Raw genomic sequence first — 7555 nt, 5'->3', positions numbered from 1 at the left:
AGCATTTTAGAGCTTTCTAATTGACAAATATTAGGAGTAAAAACACATTTGGGGAACTGGACAGATGAATGGATGTGTTGGGCATATGGGAGAGATGGGATCACAGACAGCTCTTCTTCTAAAAACTTTTGGAAACAAAACACTCAACCTCAGTGAAAATGAGAAAACACCAAACAATGATCTTCATGACAAACTCATTCCTTAAACGTGTTCACTCCTTCCATTTTGTGCCAGTGCTGCTAATAGATAAAATACAGAATATCCCACTGTCTGGATTAAGTATTTAGTGGGTGACAAACAATAGAGCAGCAGCTCACACATGCTCTGTGGTTACACAGCCATTCCTAAAGGTAAAAGAAATCAATCAGGGAATAAGGACAGAGGGACAGTTGGGCAGCAGCACTGAGGAAGCCACTCCAAAGAGGTGCTATTAGAGCCCTCAGTTCCTGGACCACTCTGCACAGACTGAAGAGCAGGACCAGCCCTGGAGAGAGCCTGCCTGGGTCATCAGGTCAGCAGCAGAGATAAGAGGGCTCTGGAAGCCCAGGCCCTAGGCAAGGGTGTAGGGAGGAGTGAGGACTCAGACTCTGCTTTGGACAGGTGAGAGGACAGTGGATGTGGCATGAGTCAGGTCCCCTTCTGGAACTTACTCAGGAGGCTCTGGTTGATGAGAGAGGTGAGAGGAGGAGCCTGTGTGTGACAGAGACTGGGCAGAGGGCAATGAGGACACTTGGGCTACCCTGGGTTTAGAAAAGGTAGTCAAGCAAGCAAGGGAACCCCGAGGCCTGAGCATATCAGCATAGCTGGGTGCTGCTTAGGGACAGTGTGGGACCCATTGACTCCTCTGTGTGTCCCCTGGCTCAGGGGCTATTGCATATTGTGCTGTCAGTATATCTACTGATTGACTGAACCAAATAATCATCTTAGGAGTAAATTAGTGATATAGACCAAATTAACAAAATCTGACCAGATCATTTTATAAAATACTGTTTACCATACACATCCTAGAAATGTTCACTCCTTCCATTTTGTGGCAGTGCTGCTAGGTATTGACTTGCCCTAATAGATAAAATACAGAAGATTCCACTGTCTGGATTTAGTATTTAGTGGGTTTCAGACAATAGAGCAGCAGCTCACACATGCTCTGTGGTCACACAGCCATTCCTAAGGGTAAAAGAATTCAATCAGGGAATAAGGACAGAGGGACAGTTGGGCAGCAGCACTGAGGAAGCCACTCCAAAGAGGTGCTATTAGAGCCCTCGGTTCCTGGACCACTCTGCACAGACTGAAGAGCAGGACCAGCCCTGGAGAGAGCCTGCCTGGGTCATCAGGTCAGCAGCAGAGACAAAGGGGCACATTCTTCTTTGTTTAGTCCAGGTATAATTGCAGAGGAAGAAAGGACCCAGCAGCCCTTGCAATGTCAAACTCTAAACACACAGTCTGCTGTAAATTTATTTCTCAATGGCCCAGTCATTTTGAAGGGAGACCTGTGTTGACAATTAGATTTTCTGCTATGTAATTCAGTGTCATAAAATTGTTTAATGATAATTACTACAATAATTATTTTTTTCCAAATTTGAAATCTTTTCTGTTGTCAGGCAATTGATAAGAATATTTACATTCAGTATCTTACATCTTGGATTTGAAGGTGTTATAATCTGGGACAATGGAGTTTGTCCTGAGGGTCTTTTTTCATTGATGACCAACAGGTCTTCATCAAAGATGAGATTTATTTTTATGCTCCAGCTTTACATAAAACACCACCTTTTAGTAAATTTATAACATGAAGAATATTGTTTCTGTGTCTACATAATGTATCTAAGATCAGCATCTCTCTTAATTATCCTTCAAGTCATGTTGCTCAATTGTGTAGTTTAAAAAACACTGCATCTGACAGATCCTAACATAGGTAACTGAAGCAAGTGTAGAAACCCACGTTTATATTGCAAAGTTAACAAGTACTGCACATTTTTAAAAGTATTACAGACACTCATCCCAAGACCAATGAGAAACCAGTTGAACCTCTGTTAACTCAGTCCCAGAAACCTCAGGTGAGAGCTGTGGAGAAAGGAGTAAGAGACCTGTGTGTGTCCAGCACATAGCAGGGCCTGAAGGTGTATCCATCTCCCCTCTTCCTTCCATACCTCAAATATGGAGGAGAATCAGACCCAGAGAAATGCATTATCTAGATTAAGGTCACAACCCTGGAGAAAAGCACATTGTGGAATTTTAAAAGTTCATATCACCTCATTTTACTTTTTTTTCTTTATTTGGTGCCTGGCATTGGACACAGTTCTTAACCACTATGTACATCCCCATCCCTTTTTATTTATTTATTTATTTATTTTGAGACAAGTTCTGGCTGAATTGCTTAGGGCCTTGCTAAATTGCTGAGGCTTGCTTTAAAGTTGTGATCCTCTTGCATCAGTCTCCAGAGCCACTGGAATTAAGGCATGCACCTCCACACCCAGCACCTCATTTTACTTTTATGTTTACCCTTAACTTTCCCAATCTGTCATGCAATGACTTACTCTTTGTACAGTAGAAAGTGTTTTCTTTTGAAAGGAAAACCACATCTCCACAAGGTGTCCATTAGTTAAATCTAACACAGATAAACAGCTCAGCTAATTAATATTATTTTGTCTCATCTCATTTGAAGCTCATGAGTTTGTATTTGGAGATAAGTAAGTTTATAATTAAAGGATGCCCTGCTTAGAGTTTATTGAGTTCTTCAAAAAGGTTTAAACACCAGTGCATCCTCAGTTTTCCATGCTAAGCAACTAGGGCCTGCCACTGAGCAAAAAGGAATTCTCAGAACATATTCATGTTCACTGCTCCAACCTCTAGCCTCATCTTTGTACTGAAATCACAAAGCTCTTGACCTTGTGCATGGTCCCCTATGTTATAGCTTTGTCCTACATCTTCCTTTGCTGTTACCTTGTTCAAGTGGAAACAGTAAAACATTCCTTACTTACTCAGGTTCTACAAGGAGGACAGAAGGATGAACTGCTGCAGCTGGTGTGCAGGACCTTCCTCCAGCAAGCCTCACATGTTTTCCTTTTGCCTCTAATTGATCCCCAGTGTCCAAGTCCACAGGGAGAGGAGCCTGGCCATTTCACCTGATTTTGCTGACTTGGAAATGAACTCAGTTAAACTTACAGCAAATCCACCAATCCACTCAGCTCTGCAGCTTTGACCTGCTGCCCAGGGTTAGTCTCAAGAGGGAGGAACCAGCTATTCCAGAACAGGATGGAGAGCTGTAAAGGGTGTTAGGTAATGGTTATTGAATCTCCTTCTTTTTTATTTAGAGACCTAAGGAGCAACCAGATGTAGGAATCACATATGAGTCTTCTGCTGGAGAATAGCTACATTAGTTGCAGGAGCAATTACCTTCTTCAATCTGGTCAGTTTCCATTATTGGATCTAATGTGACTAAGATAAATTATGCTCTGACACATACATTCTTCTGTTTGAGCAGAGGTAGATGATGGTTTTGTGATAAACCAGTCAAAAATTTTACTAACATAAAAATTTGATTTAGACAAAATGTGAAAAAATAACATTTAAATTCAGATTAAATAAATCTATCATACCAAGTCCACCACTGAGTAGACGACTGAGTTGGGATTAAACACTTAAAATATTAGTTCATTGAAAAATCATTAAAATAGGACTAATTGGAAGAACATTCTGAGAACGAATTTGAAGTATGCATGCCTAATGTTTGCAGAGTATTTTTTGCAGGGATGGTAATCTCTCACTATCTTATTGAGTGTCTTACTAGATATGAGGATCTCTTACTATCTTATTGAATCCAGAGACTGATAAAACAGAGAGAATAAGTTCAAGTTGTTTTTGGTTCTTAACTTTGACCTGGAGTGTTTTATTATGAGATGACAGTATTTTTTAATGAGATTGTATTCAATAAATATTAGTAAATCATATTATGGAAATATAATGAAGTACAAAACTTTAACAAATGAGTTTCATTATTTCAAATTTCAGGAGTGCATATGTTATAAATATATACATACTTTATTTTTATTTTTTTTGCTCATCTTTTACAAATACCTCCTGCCTCCTTCTTGTGCAGAGTGGTGCCTACTGCATCTGCCTGCAGAATTCCAGCCCAGCCTATCCTCAGCCTGTTCCCAGGCTTCACAGTTGACCTGGAGCAATGAAACATGGCTGCAGAAGTGTGCAAGCCATAATGACAGATCTTAGTTTTAATTAAGAACACAAATATCATATTGGTTATTTGCCATGTCACATAACATTCTTATTCTCTAAAATCTAGTCACACATGTTTTTTTGCATGTGTGACTAGATTTTAGAGAATAAGAATGTTATGTGACATGCCAGATAACCAATATGATACTTTGAAATAAATGGATTTAGTGAGAAAGTACAAAGTTAAGTCAAGGAAACTCTTCCATGGTTCCTTGACTTAACTTTGAATAAATGGATTTGGTGAGAAAGTACAATCAGAGTTCAAATTTCCTGACATTAAGTGTATCAGCCTCCTTCTTTCTGCACCCACACACTCAGCCTTTTCTCCACTGACAGTGCAGGAACTGGCCCTGCTCCATCCTAGGTACACCATCATTTTCTGCAAGGAGATCATCTCTTCTGCATCTTCCCTTTCCATTTTTCTCTCAGCTGGATTAGCCTTATAAGCATGTAAACAATTTGTTAAAAAAATGTGGTGGTAGGAAATTTAATCATACTCTTCAAACCAAAGTAAAAATCAAACAACCTGAGGTAAAGTTCAGGATATTTTTCAGTTGGTAGATATGGTAGCTGCTCCATATTAAGGTGGGTAATGTGGGTATGATGGGTATTAAGGTGGATGATGTGGGTATTATGGCCAGGGGTTCATACCAACCTGCAAGGATAAAAGGACTCCAAATTTCCATTATGGGAATGGGATTAGACAGACAAGCAAGTATTTTCATAAGTGTGTGACACAGATGAAGGTGTAACATGAGAGGTACACAAAGTAAACTTCGTTCCTTGAACACCTTAGAATGTATGTTTAGAAACTTTACTAAGAGTTTTAAGGGAGACTATGGGGTGAAACTCACTCCACAAAGGTTGCATACTCTCTGTGACCCAACTTAGGTGTGATCTGGACATCAGAAGAATCTTTAAATGAGAGAATCATTGCTGAGGTCTTTTTAATAGTTGTTGGAACACCTGGACACCCAAACCAGTTCCCTTATATTTATTGCTGGCAATCAATATAAGATTGAGAGCCTGTCTAGATGAACAGTCCAAAGCTGATGTTAGATCAAACCATAGCAGCCTCTAAGACCCCCTGAAAAGGAAGCTAAACAGAAAAAATCTGACAAAGAAAATACAGAAAAGGAACCAGTTTTTCCCAGTGAGGGAGAAAAGAACCCACCACCTTACACCTCTATTCAATATAGAAGAGCTCATGTGGGTTACCCAAGCTGCTTTAAAATGGCTGGAGGGACATGTTCCACATGCAGAAGGCAACATCCAAGTCTATGCCCAAGCCCAGTTCCCTGACATAGACACAGAGTCGGACCTCAACAGAGATGAAAACTTGCACCCAACCTCACCAAGACCTATGAGACAACAAACAGGCCGCCCCCTCAGCCCCTTCATCCCCAGAGGCAACAGATGATGCCCCTTCTACACCAGCTTCTTCTTCCTCTGTGATGTCCTCAGGAATCAAAGGGAGTGAAAATCAAAGGAAGTGAAACTATTGTAACATGGGATTTAAGCAAGTTACTTACAGCTGTTTCAATGGATAAAAATTAAAATGGATAAATTACCTCAATTTGATTCATTTTTACATGACAAAAAATGTCCTAATATTATTGAAACAAAATCACGATGGTTAAGGCTGCTTCCATGTGAGGTGCAGGGTCTATTTTATTAACAATATTTTATGATAGGTGTTGTTAATGTTAGCAGATTAAAACATGAGTAATGAAATAGATGCTGTGTTAGCTGTTATGACACACAATAAAAAATATCACATTTATGTGTCAATCATTATCTCCTCTTTTTTCAAAATTTTAAATCAGGATAATTTTGGCCATCTCATGGTAGGTGAGTCATTGATAGTATATAATTAAATTTATATAATATAAAATACAGAAATTATTGTAGTTTTAGTTAATTTCAAATAGTATATTTTTTATTTGATAATAACTAAATTATGCATCATGATACATGATGTTATCAGTTTAATCTGATTGTCTCAAGTTAATTTGAGATGACATTTAGAGAAATAAATTACCCTTCTCAATTTTTTTCTTTTGCAAATTATGAAAGTTCATACCATAATTAAATATCAACTGCTTCATAAAGACTCAGAATTCTATTTTAATCATCTTAAAATACATTTTGGAATCCAAATTGGGAATAATTGAAGTTTACTGAAAAGTCTTGGCTTTTATATTAGGATAAAGATACATAAGATAAAAATAAATAATTTTAAAATTTTAAGTGTATAATTTTGTGCTATTAAGAGCATTCACACTGATGTACAAACCATCACGGCCATGCATCTTCAGACTTTAATCAGTTCAAACTAAAACTCATGAAAAATTTATCTCCCCTTCCTTTAGCCCCAGGTATCCACCACTCCAATTCCTGTCTCTCTTAATTTGACTAATCTATTTCATGACTAGTTTCTTTCACTAAGTATAATGTTTTCCGTGTTTATCCTTATTGTGGTCTATGTCAATATTTACTTTGTTGTAATCCCAGTGAGTTTTACATTGTGTATATGTACCACATTTTGTTTATCATTCACCTCCAGATGGACAGGGCACACAGATAGTTGTTTTAGCATTTCCTTTGGTTTCTTTGAGTGAATACCCAAAGATGGAAATGCTGGATCATTTATTAATTCAGGGCTAATTTTTTTGAGGAATCACTATACTGATTTCCACAGTGGCATCACCATTTCAAATTGCCACAAAACCCTGCAAAGCTTCAAGTTTTATACCTTCTTATCCAAACATATTTTCTTTTATATTTGGATGAAACTTTCCTTAGTAAATGTGAAATGGCTTCTTTTTGTCGTTTTGATCTTCAGTTGCCTGATGAGTACAGAGGTCTGTGATAGCTTCATGCCTGTGGCATGCTTGGTGGCTAGGAAGTTTCTGTGCAAAGATACAGAGTGCCTGGCTGCTGGGAAACTTCTGTGCAAACACACAGGATACCTGACTGCTATGGCAGTGTCCTTCATGAGGATGCTCTGTGTTAGAGTCTTATCAGCCTCTTCCTTGATCTCAGGCCCACAGCTCCTGGGAATAAATGAACACTTGTTAGACAGCCGCAATGTTTCACTGAGCCTAAACTTGCACATAACAGTAACTTTATACAATGGAATTTCCTCAGAGCTACATAAAGCGCCTAACATTGCATATAGCTACTTAGTATGTAACTGAGGAAAAGCAACATAATATTGCTAAGTCTGTAACATGCCTAGTAATACAAGGAACAATATGTATTAATGATGCCAATATAACCTATTGATATAAATAAAGCTAGCAGCTCAGGTGAGCAGCTTTGC

The sequence above is a fragment of the Marmota monax genome, unplaced genomic scaffold, assembly GCF_021218885.2.
Source record: "Marmota monax isolate L192 unplaced genomic scaffold, Marmota_monax_Labrador192_F-V1.1 WCK01_AAM20220418_F8-fsc00444, whole genome shotgun sequence".
Lineage (NCBI taxonomy): Eukaryota > Metazoa > Chordata > Mammalia > Rodentia > Sciuridae > Marmota > Marmota monax.
This window is presented reverse-complemented; position numbering follows the sequence as displayed.